Source organism: Antechinus flavipes, chromosome 3, assembly GCF_016432865.1.
Source record: "Antechinus flavipes isolate AdamAnt ecotype Samford, QLD, Australia chromosome 3, AdamAnt_v2, whole genome shotgun sequence".
NCBI lineage: Eukaryota > Metazoa > Chordata > Mammalia > Dasyuromorphia > Dasyuridae > Antechinus > Antechinus flavipes.
Window position 1 is genome coordinate 276199094 of NC_067400.1, and position 14714 is coordinate 276213807.

At 34.0% G+C, this 14714-nt stretch overlaps 1 protein-coding gene across 1 annotated transcript in view; it reads right to left on the reverse strand.

Annotated features, from left to right (window-relative positions):
* The window catches only part of IL1RAPL1 (interleukin 1 receptor accessory protein like 1), a 1575275-nt gene extending 1560879 nt beyond the window's left edge, over positions 1 to 14396 (reverse strand). The window contains exon 1 of the mRNA XM_051985073.1: positions 13545 to 14396. The gene's annotated coding sequence lies outside the window, so the exon portion shown is untranslated. The remainder of the gene's footprint in view (positions 1 to 13544) is intronic.
* Positions 14397 to 14714: the final 318 nt, after the last annotated feature.

A 14714-nucleotide genomic window follows, 5' to 3' on the forward strand; every position in this document is an offset into this window, starting at 1 on the left:
AAATCACACTATCCTGTTTGTGCAATAAATGACCTGAAAAAAGAAATGGCAAACACTTCAGTATCTTTACCAAGAAAACCCCATAATGAGTCAGAGATGACTCAACAATGATTGAAGTAATTAGCAAATAAATACTTGTTGAACTCTGAATAGAAAATACCATCTGAAAAAGAACTATGGAGATTGAAGGTAAATCAATGCATGCTATGTTCACTTTGTTTTTCTGTTTTCTTTTCTCCCGTAGTTTTTCATTTTTGTTTTGATTTTTCTCTCCCAACACGATTCATAAAGAAATGTATATTTAAAAAATTAATATACATGTAAATGTATAAACATAAAAATAAAAACAATAAAAAATACTTATTCATTGATAATCATAACTATTTTTATTTGGATTCAGCTATATCACATTTCCTTCTCCTTTTCACCCCCATATAGGACTAGAAAGGGAAGTGAATATCTTTCTTCCATAGAAGTAAAGTATATTTGAGGAGTTTTCTGGAATGTTGTTGATGACTATGTTTTGTAAAATGAAATATAATGAAAACATTGACAAATACTGGAGGGACCTTAGAATTCACCGAGCACAACTCCATTCTAAAATTGAGACCTGGGGTCACACAGGTAGTAGTTGGCAAAATCTTCTCTACTCCAAATCTAGCACTCTTTTCTCTTTTGGTGGGAAGAGCTGCAAGAATATTCTCATAATAATAACAACATGGCAAGTACCATCACTACCATTACGATCAACAATAGAATCTACACAGGGCTTTAACCGTTTGCAAAGTACTTTATTTCTCTAAGGCTTAAGTTATGCCTCATTTGAAGTCTTCCCTTCTCCTTCCCCACAGGTACTAGTGCTCTATTTTCCAAAACAAATTTAGTTTTGTTCACTATATATTGTTTCCATACTTGTGTTTTTTTTTTTTTCCACAAATAGAATGAAAACTCCTTGAGAGGAAGATCCATTTCACTTTGTCTTTGTGGCCACAGTGTTTGGTCTAGTTCTTGATATGTAGTAGTTATTTAATAAGTTCTTTTTGATTAATCATTGATTAAAGAAATATAAACTAGGTACTTACAATGGACACCATTATGATAACTTCAAGAAATGGAAGATTAATTGACTAATTCATTCAAAGTTTTACTAGATAAAATGGTATTAAAAATATATTGTGTAAAATAGCCAATAATGATTTTGGGAATGGACTAAAGAACTTGTCTGTCACCAACTTTTTATCATCTATCTTATAATATCAAGGAATTTTACTTATTTTCCTATTACCCAAACTGTGAGAAAATGTACTGTTCAATAGAACTTGTAGCAAAGGGTGAGAAGAGGAAAAAGAAAATGAAAATATAGCACAAAAAATTGCTTCATTGAAGGCCATAAAAGAAAGATTGGAAAAATAAAGAATTTGAAAGCAGGATATTTTTGGATTCAAAGAAAGCTAATCTTTCATTTTCTTTGTCAACAGTTTAAAATTACTACTATTATTTATAGATAGAGAAATAATTATAGTATATCTCTTCAATATGTTTATTAATATGTATAATAAAAATTCCTCTGTAAAACAATTGTTTCCTTCCATATGCTGATACTAAAATTTCTTGAAATATATTTTTTCAACTTGCTGCTCTGATATAAACTTTGATTTCTCACTCCCCACCAAAAAAAAACAAAAGCAAAAGCAAAAAAACATACTCTTTCAAACATTCACTTTAACATCTTTTTTTTTTTTTTTGACTGATTTAATTATATCTAGAATTAGAGCTTTAGAACTTTAATGGAATTTAAAGATGATGTTCCTTTCTCTCTTTTTTCTTTCTTTTGTGAGGCAATTAATTCAGTCACTTGCCCAGGGATCACAGAGTTAGTAAGAGTTTAAGTATCTGAGTCTACATTTGAACTCAGGTCCTCCTAACCTCAAGGTTGCTGCTCTATCCACTGCACCATCTAGCTGCCCCTAAAGATAATCTAGTGCAACTCTCTCATTTTCAGATAAAAAACCAGCAGCCCAAAGAAACTAATTACCAAAAAGTAAACTGATATTAAAGATAAACGGCAGAGCCATTTGTACCTGTGTTCTGTGCTCCAAATCTATTACTATTTCCATTGTTGCAAATCATAAGACGTACTCAATACACTCCAGGGAAGAAGAAATAACACCTCTCCTTCCTCCCAAAAACCTCTGGCCATATTATCCTTATGTACTATTATCATTCAGGAATCACTCAGCAAGATCCTAGGATTTGTGGCAATTTCTTAAAATCACTCAACAAAGCAACTATGTAAAATGCTCTGTTTTTTTGCAAGAAAGGGTGGTTTCCAGTTTATTGGTCTGCTGACACATTTAATAATGCTCAGGTAGATAATTAAGTGTGTAAGTGAGAAAAATGTAGCTTCTTAGATGGAAGGAGGAAAAAAATTCTGCTTATGGCTACTGGGCATGCTTAGGTCTGACAGCTTGGTTTGCTTCTCTGTAGGAGGAAACAGGGAAAATGGGAGGAGAAAAAAAATCAGGACATGACTATTTCTGGACAAGTATTCAACATAAGAAGAGACAGGCAAAGGGATGATAAAAAGAAGGTCATCAGGAGTGTGAACCGGACTGACCCTGAGCTAAACCAGTTGTTTTGCCTACCTTCCTTCTTTTTTCTCCTTTCTTAGCGGTATACTATTTTTCACTGGTTCCCTTTCCTTCCACCTTATCCCTTAATCCCCAAACTCGAGGAAGCCCTTAAGTTGTTTATAATACAACATGGGTTTTTATTGCCAAATTTGTACCCCGAGTCTCCCTTCCAAATCCTTTGTTCATTAAGACAAATCTATTCAGAGCAAAGGTGTGTTTGCACTCTGACTTTATTAGAAGGTCTATGAAGAATCAGGAGGCCTAGAGAAAGTCACCTTGGGCAACATTTCCTCCTTTGGGGTTCTGTTAAGTGCTTGTTAAGTATGTATTGGTAGAAATGATCATGGTGAGGCATAATAGCACTTTAAAGCAAAAATCTGGAATTTGGGGTTTTCCACAGGCAGGCATTGCTTTGTATATTTCACTATGTGAACGCAGGCATGCAAAACAGATATGAGAGAGTTATGAGTTAACTAAGGAATTCCCAATTTCTAGTCTAATATCCATCTCCTAGTATATCCATTCCTTCATTCTGAAATAAAATGGATCATAATGAATATTCCATTAATTCTATTGCTCCGAATTAGCCTTTGAATATTCAATTTATACACAGCAAGGAAAGGAATAGTTAAAATTGAAATTTGGATCAATTTTTGTCAAGAAACTGCTATGTGCTCATAGCACTTGTTGCTACAAGTTCTTGAAAAGACTAGAATCAATTCATTGGATGCTTCCTCACCCTACTCATTACACAATAATTGTAGCTTTGATGTTGAAAGAGGAGTAACTATATATGAAACTAATAAATAAATAAATAGAATGAGGCTCCTGATATATAAACAGATCAATTGACAAATCAAGGCTTACAAAACACTTTATATTGTCATCTCATTTGATCCTAACAATGACCCTATGGTGAAGGTAGGTACTCATAATTTTTTTCTCCCTCCATTTTGTAGATAAGGCCACTGAAGCCAAGAATGATTAAATGACTCATCTTGTGTCACACAAATTTTAAGTATCTGAACCGGTATGTGAACTCAGGTCTTCCTGTGGTAAAATTTAGTATTTTATTCCTTATGCCACCTAACTGCCTACCTAGGCTATCATCAAGGCTAATTCTCTATACAACCTCATTAATCATTAATCACATGACTTGATGAAAAGAGTACTATGAAGTGTCACCTATGTAAAATGATGTGTCCCATCTGTTTTCCTACTGAGACAAATATCCTATAAGAATTTATTAAGCATCTGCTACATGCCAGACATTGTGCAGAATCTGAAAATTCAAAGACAAAAAAGAAAGCTCTTCTGCCCTCAAAGCACATATATTTTATCCTGCAGACCACATTTAGAACATTTATATGTAGTTGGGGAGGGAGAAAGGATAAGGAATGGTTTCATCTATAAATAAGATGGCACTTGAATTGAACTTTTAAGGAAAATAAAGATTTATGGAGGTAAAAGTGCATTCTAAGCATTAGGAGCAGGTAGTACAAGAACCCAGAAATGGGGAATGGAGAACAATGCATTGTATTATATAAATGCTGTATCTAGAATCATGAAGATGTGACGTAGAGTTCTGCTAAGGGCACTAATAGCTGAATATCCTTTGTGAAGTTATTATCTCTGAAATTATATTCTCATCTGTATAGTGGCAATGATAATAGCACCAACTTCACAAAGCTGTTCTTGAAACATATGAGAAAACTCAGACAGTTTTCACAAGTCTGAAAAACCTGTGTAAGTGTGACGTCTTTGTAGTACCACTTTACTCTCCTATCTGATATTAAATTCTGGTCATTAGAATAATTTCTTTGCTTAGAAAACAAGGAATGACAGATTAGCTATTGAGAACCATTATTAAAATGCATATATGACACCTAGTAGGATGAAGGGAATTCCTGTAACCTTTTCTTTTTAAGATAACTTTTTAGTTGTCAATTATCACTTTATGAAGTATTGAAAGCCTGACCATTAAGAAATGAATTAGAATATCAGAAAATATAAATTATAAAGAGAAAACAGAAGTGACCAAAGGAAATGGAAACAAGCATAGGGTAGCTTTAGGAAGGACAATCAACTGCAGAGGAGAAAGGATCATAGCAGATGATAGAGAGATAGATAGATAGATAGATAGATGAGGCACTCAGTATGACTCTACAGAAGGAGGAAGGATGCTATGAAAGAGTTCATAAGAAGAGGTCAAACAAAAATGGAGAATCTATGTTCTTATTAATAGGTCAGTAGTGACAGAAGGGGAATGATTTCCAAGGAAGGGAATAGGTCAAAATGAAGCAATTTATCATACTTCACAATGTGGCCTTACTGTAGAATATCCACACAGAGGGGAAAAAAAGGGGGATTAGAGCTTAGCTTCTTAAACTGTGTGTCTCGACCCCATATGAGATCTTGTAACTGAATGTTGGGATCACAATTATTATTTATTATCAGTATATACTTGATTTTATAGATCTACATATCAAGTGTGGTGGGAAAATTTCTTGGGCAAAAAGGAATCATGAGTGGAAAAACATTTAAGAAGCCCAAGGTTTAATAATAATCCTAATTATTACTATCCACTGAGATCAACTTATTTCTTAAAATATAGGAACATAATTAATTGGTTCAGAGAAAAGAAAAACATATGGAAATGGCAAAAATGAATATGATGGATTGGATACCAAAAGTATAAGTATACTCTTCTTGGAAATTAGAAATGTATATTTAAAATTGACATCAGAGTCTAAAAGATATTCACTTTTCCAAGTTTGTATCACCATGAAACCATGTTCTTGGGGTTTAGAATTATATATATCCTGTATTTGTACCTAAGTTCTAATAACAAATTTTTAAAATGGGTTTCTCTATCTATTTTAAAAAGCAATCTATATAAATCAATGTCTGGACATTCTTGTAGCAAATGATTTTTGTTTTTATTTTTAAAATACAATCAACTATAAATTTATGGCAAAAGCAATATGTATCCAGTATTTATGTTTTAAATATTTTTTTTGTTTCATCAGCTATCATGACTAAAGAGTGCATTACCAAGTGATCAATTTATTTTCCCAAAGTCAGGATAAAGCTATCATCATGTCAAGTCAAGAAGTATTGTTAAGGATATACTATGTGCCAGATAGAATACTAAGCACTGAGGCTAGAAATAGAAAAAGGCAAGTCTCTGTCTTCAACAAGTTTATATTCTAATGAAGAAGATAAAACACATAATGGAAGGAAATGGAAGGAAAGGCTTGGAATTTGACATATCCACACAAAAGCATAGTTTTCAAGTCATATATGTCAGGAGAGGGAGAATCAAAAATTGAAAGGGGTCATGAAGAATGAATATACTCTGTATTGTTATCATATTGGAAACCATGGACAAAATTTCTACAAGATGGGCAGGCAGAGAAGACTTGAAGCCTGTATGTATTCTTGGAGGTTATATTCACATGGAAAGAATTACAGATATTTTGGAGAATTTATGAAGAATTTGAGAAAAAGTATTTTATTAACACTACTAAATTGGATATGACTTGTATAATAATAACATCTGGCATTTATATGGTGTTTTACAAATACTATCTTACTTTTATTCTCCAAATAACCCTGCAAGTTAGATAAGTGCTATTATTATTCATATCTTACAGAGGGGGAAACTAAAACAAACCAAAGTTAAGTGACTTGCTGAAGGTCACAGAACTAGTAAGTACTGAAGCCTGGATTTGAGCTTAGTTTTCCTGATAAAAGATCCAGTGATTCATCCACAATGCCATCTAGCTGCCTGGAGACTAGGTTTGAATCAACCATGTTGTAATATGTACTTACTCATTTTTCTCCTGTTGTCTGGAAATCTTTTATATTATTCTTGGTTTTAAATGACAAGCTTTCAGAGAACAGGATTCAGTTAATTTTTATTACTTTATAGGACAACACATTATTCAAATAGATGACTTATAAATAGTTTCATATAATAATTATAAAGATTAGTATTCATATTAAAAATTAGACATAACTAATACAGGGCAAAAGGACTGAAATACTATTGAAAATCTTTCATTATAAGATTGCACTTTCATGAACCTTTGGAGCTTCTCTTTAATAATTTTTGAACTATGCATTATTTTCTCAATCATATAATGTGGGCTATTATTATTATCACTACTACTACCTCATCTAATATCAACAATAATAATAATGAACATTTATTTAGTGCTTACAATATGCTAGGCACTATTCTAAGTAATAAAATCATTATTACAAATATTAATACTATAAACACTACAATTATCTCACTTTATCCTTTACAGCAACTCTGAGAGATAGATGTTATTATTATTCCAATTTTACATAAGAAGTGACTGAAGCATACAAACAAAGCTAAGTGACTTGCTCAAAACCACACAGCTAGTAAAGTGCCTGATGCTGGATTTGAGTTCACGGCTTCCTGACTTGAAGCTGAGTGTTCTTTCCATTGTAACTGTTAGCAACCTAAGCAGTACTAAATAGTAGTGCTCTGAACATCTATAGTGCCATACATGTGAAAAAATTTTAGAGCTGTCTCAAATAAAAATAATGGCTAAATTTAATTTTCTTTTGCCTATGCACTGAGTAACTTACATTTTAAAATCTGGTTAGGTACTTGCAATAGCTGTCTCAGGGGAGAAAGGGGGATGCAATGAAAAACAGGTACAAAAAGGAATCAAGCAAAAATGTGAATCAGTTACCTTCCTATTAGAGTCAGTGCCAATGGTGCAGGGATAGGGGAGGACACAAAATTTTCAAGAAGGGGATTTGTTGTCATAGTCTGAGAAATGTTTTATTTTCCTCCTAGCCCCACAGATAGTTATGGGGTACATAAAATTTATATAATGTGAGTAAGAAAGATCCCAAGTAAAATCCATTTGCCTCCAAATTGGGCAATATCCCAAATTCTCCAAAGTGGCAATGGACCTATAAAAAAGACTATTTTATATCACTTTTCATAAAAAAGTAATTTATCAGCATCACTATATTGAAATAAGACAAAGAAACATAGTAAAATGAAAATATGTATGCATATATATGTACATATATATACATATGGTATGTATATAATATGCTTATGTATAGAGAGCAAGTTTCTATTCTTCTATTGTTTTAACTATTTTCCATTATATAACTGTTGAAAATTTCATAGTAATAAAATAACAGCCTAGGCCTCCTTCCATGAGGCAAAAAAATTAGGATTCGATCTTTTGGCATTTGAGTATCATCTATATACAAAGGAATCTAGGGAACACACCAATTAAGGACCTTTCTTTGTAAATCAGTGGTCAGGGATAAGCAGTAAGTGTATGTCCATTGAGCCATATGATTGTCCTATAATTGAATATTACATAAAACTACAGGATACTCTAGGGTAGGATTATCAGGGAAAAAAATTAAAAGCATATTGGTAAGGCGATTAGCTAAATTTGTCAAATAAACAAGTGCTAATACACAATCCTATAGTCTACTTTTGCAAATCTATTTCTGCACATTCAAGATATTTCCATAAAACAGGAGAAATTAGCACTCTTCTCAATACCATGGAGACACAGGAATTGAGCCAATGATAGGCATCAATGGTATTAGATAAATATGCATGTTGAGAATTGAAATAATACAATGGGCCATAAAAATTCCTTTAAATAAGAAGGTCTATGGTTGAATAGTACTGTCTTTGAGGTCCTAATAGCTTTCAAAATATCTTTTCTAAGTTTTTTTCCTTCTTCAGTTTAGCATTGCCCATATTATAATGAAATTGACACAATTTACCACGATTCACACTTTTCTTAAATCACACCACTAAATCTAAATATATTATGTTGATATGAAAGATAGAATTATAATGGATAGAGTGCTAAGTTAGGAAAACCTGAATTCAAATTTTGATTCTGATACTAATTGTATAATTCTAGGAAGTTATAATTTCTTGGTACTTTAGACCTCTCTTCAATAAAAATTTCCATTTACTTTGGCAGAAAGGGCTTTTCCACACTAGAAGTTCCTCACATTGAAGAAATCTTAACTTCTTTTACATTAGAAACAAATGCAATAAGGAAGTAAAAGACATGAAAAGCAATGTAAAACAGTAGAAAGACTGCTGAATTTAGAATCAAAGAAGCAGGATCCGAAGCCCAGATTTGATACAGTGTCTGTATGGCATTAGTCATTAGCTATCTTCTTTGAATCTGGTTTTTATCCTCTGTCAAATGATTGACACTATATAGTTTGAGATTGAACTATAAGTTCTTTAAAGTCCTTTCCAGCTATAAAATCTCTATGTAAGAATGATAACTGGGCAATCACCTATCTTCAAGTAGTCAAAAACTGAGATAAAAAACAAATTCTAAAATAATTCAGAATCAACAAATGTGTGGATCCATGTTCTTATCTTAACTATTCATTCTTATTGATTGATTTATGATAATACAATTACAGAGACTTACAAAGCAAAGTCTCCCTAATAGGAAACAATTTCCTATATATAAATAAAATCATAAGAAGAAATATAGTGAGCTAAAAAAAAAAAAAAAAAAAAAAAACTTCAGTTACAATGAATCTAAAGCTACTGAAAATCATTTTATTCAGTTATGGCAATTTAACATTAGATTTATCTATCAAATCAATGAGATTACTAAAGTTTTGATGTCTTAGGGATGAGACTTCCCACACTGGGACTTTTCTACTTTGATGACATTCCAAGGTCTTCAAATGTTTTTTGGAAAAAAAATTGCTATTTGGCACCCAAAGAAAGTGAAGGATAATTTTCCAAACTTTCTTGGTCTCAATGTGCTGTTTAACCACCAAAATGTATTATTTCCTTTGTGATTCCATTTGCCTATTAACTTTAAGGGAGGGTATAAAGCTTTTACACCTCTCTATGCTTTGAGGATGTATAATGTACATGTGATTAGCCCTACTTGACATAATGATAGTAAAATATCATTGCATCCTTTCTTTTTGTAGGAATTCTGATATGAAGAATGGAATTTAATAATAAAAATGCTGACACCACCTTATCTATAGCTGCACAAACAGTAACACCATAATTATTCTTTATAGCTCGAGCACCACTAGATAACTTGCCACTTTTTAATCTTATTAATCAGTTTGTACTTGGATTTTTCAATTGCCATGAATTATAAAAATAGCCTGCTTTATAAAAACAAGAGATTTGTCAAGCACTAAAGATCATATCTGTTGTAAGACAAAGTATATCCCAAATAATTCATTGTATAAAAGGCTAACATATTTTGGAATGAAAATGTTACTAGAATCTCAAAATTTATTATTCTTAGAGATGTATAATCTTTTTAGTTATTTTAGGAGTCACAATAAATTTTGATTAACCATTAGAAACATGAGATTAAGGAATCCAAGTCCCTTTAAAATATTGCATTTTGATTTAGAAACATTGTTGCTACTTAACCAAATCTCTTGTGCTGGGTGGGGAAAAAAAAAAAAGAACCTGTCAGTAGCTTCTATTTTTAAAGGAAGTGGTGAGGATAGTCTTCAAATGTCTTTTCTTATCTAACTTCTAAAATGTCAGTAGAAAATGGGAAAAAGTATTATATGTAAAATAGTCCACAGTTAATATTGGGGGGAAAAGCTTCCCCATTAAAGGAGTCTTTTATTTAGTTCTCCCACCCCCTGCAGCATACTGAAATGTCATTAAGCAGTTGGGGTTTGATAATCCCTTGTTAAAGGAAACAGTAGCCTATGAAGTATCATTAAGATTATTGAAACCCTTTTTCTCAAATGTAAGTATATAGTCTTGCAGCAAAATGACTGCAAATGCATGTATATGTTTCCTATGCTGACTGACTCCTACACTACCTCTTCTTCCCCCCCTCAAAATTATTTATTTTCATACACAATTGAGTTTGCAAAACCTCCTCTAGAGCAATCACAGTTTATGACGTGTATGACTTAAGTCTCAGAAACATTCCCCTAAGTAATTCTTCAAATAACAAAGTAGGGGACATAGAAAAAAAAAAAGACATGCCATAGAAATTTCTGCATATAATCAAAGAGATGAACTGAAGCCTGTGAGCTGCCATAGTGTTATTCTGACCCCTGAAGGATGGAACCAGGAGTTAACTTCACATCCAATTTCCTAGTTGCTCAATAGACAATATGAATGTCAAGCCTTAAACTACATTAGTAAAATATATTAGCTGAATATGTCTTGAAAGAAAAAAAAAATCTCCATCAATATTTTAACTTAAAACTCTAAGTAAAACCACAGCACAAACCTTCTCAAAGTTAACGGTATATATCCAGAATATTGCTCTCACCAATACAGGACTAAAAAGAGTTGAAGAAAAGGTATTAAGGATAGGGGTAGAAGGGAAGGGGATATTTCGCTTGCCTCTCCCTAATAGAAAAAACTTATATAGGCCTTCTTTGAAAATTGAAATCATAAGAAAAGGGTACAAGCAGGTGGTTGATAAGATAGCTCCATCAAGAAGCTAAGATTTTATCTGAGTTATGTTTTCAGAAAATATAGCCATTAGATATGGAAAACAAATCTCTCAAAAAGTGTTGTGTTCAGGAGGGTGATTCAGTACTTCTAATATTACTGTTGTTTTGAAAAATGCAAAGCACCATAAGAAAAACAGGATAAACAATGTTTTATTATGCAGCATTTCCTTCTATCTAAAAAGAAGATGGAATACCTATTCATTTATCTGGCAAAAGCTGCTGCAACATGTCTTTTAAGTTCTTAAATAATTAAAATTTGAACATGTATAGCTCTTTTCCACTGGCATTTGGGTAAATGAGGAATTCACATGCTTTTTAAATTTAGCAAATATATCAGGATATTACCTTTGAATATTTTTTTTCCCTGCTCTCTACAGATTAAAACAGGCCAGTGATAGATTATATATATATATATATATATATATATATATATATATATATATATATATATATATATATATATATATATATTCATCATTGAAAGAAAGGAGGAAAGAGGGAAAGGAAGAAAGAAAAAGAAAGAAAGAGCGAGAAAGAAGGAAGGAAGGAAGGAAGGAAGGAAAGAAGGAAGGAAGGAAGGAAGGAAGGAAGGAAGGAAGGAAGGAAGGAAGGAAGGAAGGAAGGAAGGAAGGAAGGAACGAAGGAAGGAAGGAAGGAACGAAGGAAGGAAGAAAGGTCCTAAAACATCCATCTCTTGGTCATGTAGTAAGCAATAACAATTTTTAATACCTGCAACTATCTGGGTGAACCCACCATCAAGCCCTACCTTTCAAAATTGCTAGAAGGGTCACCAGAAAATGATTCTTTGCAGTTTTCATTTCAATCTGAGTTATGCCTCTGCTGTGTGATAATCGTATATTTAGATCACAGGGTAGAGAACCATGACCTTGGTGGGGAGTACCCAGTCCCAACAAGGCAAAGAGACTTGCGGGACAACATTGCAGAGTGCTTTCTGACTGTCCACGGGTGTGGCTGAAATGGCCACAGTGCAGCCCCGGAGCTTTTGTGATCTGCTGTCCCAGAGAACTCACTGTGAGAAAACTCACATTAAATTGGCCAGGAACAGATCAGGGTTTACTCGAGCCCTGAAGCTAATCTCTGTGCCCTCCTTCCTCTCCAGCTGTCACAAGCATTCAAAAGTTAAATCGGTGATTGATACACTAAGAGATCATCTCCTCTCACTATCGCCGACTGAAGACCGCTGATGTAATGAAGTTACATAATAACCGATTATGCACGACTATCATCCATCACAGATCTGCATTTCTTCTCCCCTTCTTTATTGATGAACCATCCAGGTGAAAGAGAGGATGCCTTTTCTCCTCTCTACATGCATAGATATAGACGTATACAGTATATATCACTTTAGCATTGCAGTACAGTGCACCGAGCAACGTCATCAGCATTGATTCCCCTCCCCATCCCCCCTGCCCCCCATCCAGTTTCCCAAACTGAATATGCTTAACCGTTCTCAGGGATCCGGTCCCTTTAACTTTTTACAGTAAGGGTAAAATAGATGAAGCAAACAGAGCACTTCAGGATGAACATTAACAGAAGTCTTTAATTGCCTGCATTTTCCAGGCTGGCTGCATATGAATAAGAGGTTGGGGATAAGGTCTCCACTTCCAAACCTTCAACTCCCCTGCACGTGGGTCTAGGCTTCGGTTATTTAAGATATTGGGTAAATAAGGGATTATTGGGATGCTGATTCTGGGAATCTCGGAAGGTGGATGACTTTTAATATTATGTTCCACTATTATTATTCTGTGGTATAGCCACCATTTTCCAGTTGACAATTTTCGCATTTTTTTCCTGAATGATAATGAGTAGACTAAAGAAGAAAAAAAGTATAGAGAGCACTTAATAAACCTCAGTAACCTCAACCTAGAAAGCAATTAATGGTAATTATCGCCTTAAAGTTTAAGAACTTGATCAGGCTGTTTCACCAGTTCCATTGCAGCTATGAAATGCAGCAGAATGCCACTCAGAGTTGAAAACATATTTGTTTTAGTGAATGAAGAGTAGCCCATTTCATTTTTAAATAGGTTCCACCACTAAGTGCTCTTTTCACTGATGTGCTTCCTATTCAGAACGTAGGAGCTACAAATATTGCATTCAGACAAAGAGTGTTTACCGGGAATAAATTCAAGCCACTCTTCCATATCAAGATAATTGAAAAAAAAAATGTTATGCTTTGATTCATCACGAAATGCATTTAAAAAGCGGGGGGGGGGGGGAAGAGGGGGGACAACTGCAGTTATTTCATTCACTGCCAATAATAGTCAGATCACACATATCAATGTAATGCGGCAATCAAGAAAGTACCCATTTCAATTACAAACCACCAAGTTTCGTAACTCCACTAATGGGTTTGCATAGATAAAATGACCTTACCGACTGTCTTCCAAAATATTCCGATCTTGATATCAGTCAACAAGGTAATTGCTGGTCATCACAATGCGTATTCAGAATCCACGTTTTACTCCCGTGTGTGATTTTTTTTTTTTTTGCTAGCAATTAATAATGCGAACAAGATACCCATTCACAAGTGCCAAGTTCACCATAAAAGCCGATAATTCCATATAGATCTTCCCCCACAAGACTGTCTTCTGTTAGTTCTCAAAGTACCCGTTCAGTGAAGATACGATCCAGGTGTGAAGCAGTAATAAAACACTAAGAGAAAGAGGAGAAACAGACCAGGAGGGATACAGAAAAGAGAGGAGAGAAAAGAAAAAGAAAAGCGGAAAAAAGCTAAAGAAAAGAAAAGGGAATGATAACTGAACAAGTCAGTGAGCTCTGTGGCAAGTGTAGTCCTGGTTGCAAATCTTCTCTGTGTATGGAGTCTTTCAAAGCTTCCTAGTGCCCATGTAAAATTTCCAAATCCGGGATGCAGCCATAAGAAAGAAAGAATCCTATGTATATTTCACAAGTATCCTGCAATAACAGATCCGATGGGGTTTTCCTTGTACTGTACTGCTATGTGGAAGCACACAACCCCTGCTGTTTGGAAGGATGTCTCCTGGGTCCTAGCTAGCACTCCATCGACAGCCCCCAAAAATGATTTTTTTGGGAAAAAAGCAGTTGTGCATTTGCTCTGAATGATGCCAATCTTTACTGAAAATGACAAAGGAACAACATATAACAAGAGGTCTTGATTAATAGATACAATCCACTCAAAATATCCCAAGGAAAAAGGAGAGAGAGGGAGAGAAAGAAACTGCAATGCATAAATGATTCCAGTGTTTCTACAAGATCAGTTCATTTGATTGAATGCATTCTCTGGTTTGCTGCAAGTCATAAAGAAGATACTGTTACTGCCACCCCATGGATATTTTAGTACTAGCCAATCCACATATAACCACCGCTTTGCGAGCTTTAGTTTAAGGGGAGGGGGAAGTGGGGCTGGATTTGGGTAACAGGAGAATCTTTTGGAAAGGATCTTGGGAAATCTAAGATTATAGGAATCTGTCCTTCTAGGCAAATGCAGAGGATCACATTTCCATTCTACGTCACTTGCGCCCAATATTTTGGCCCCATTCGATTGTGAATTGTGTCCTCTTCCCC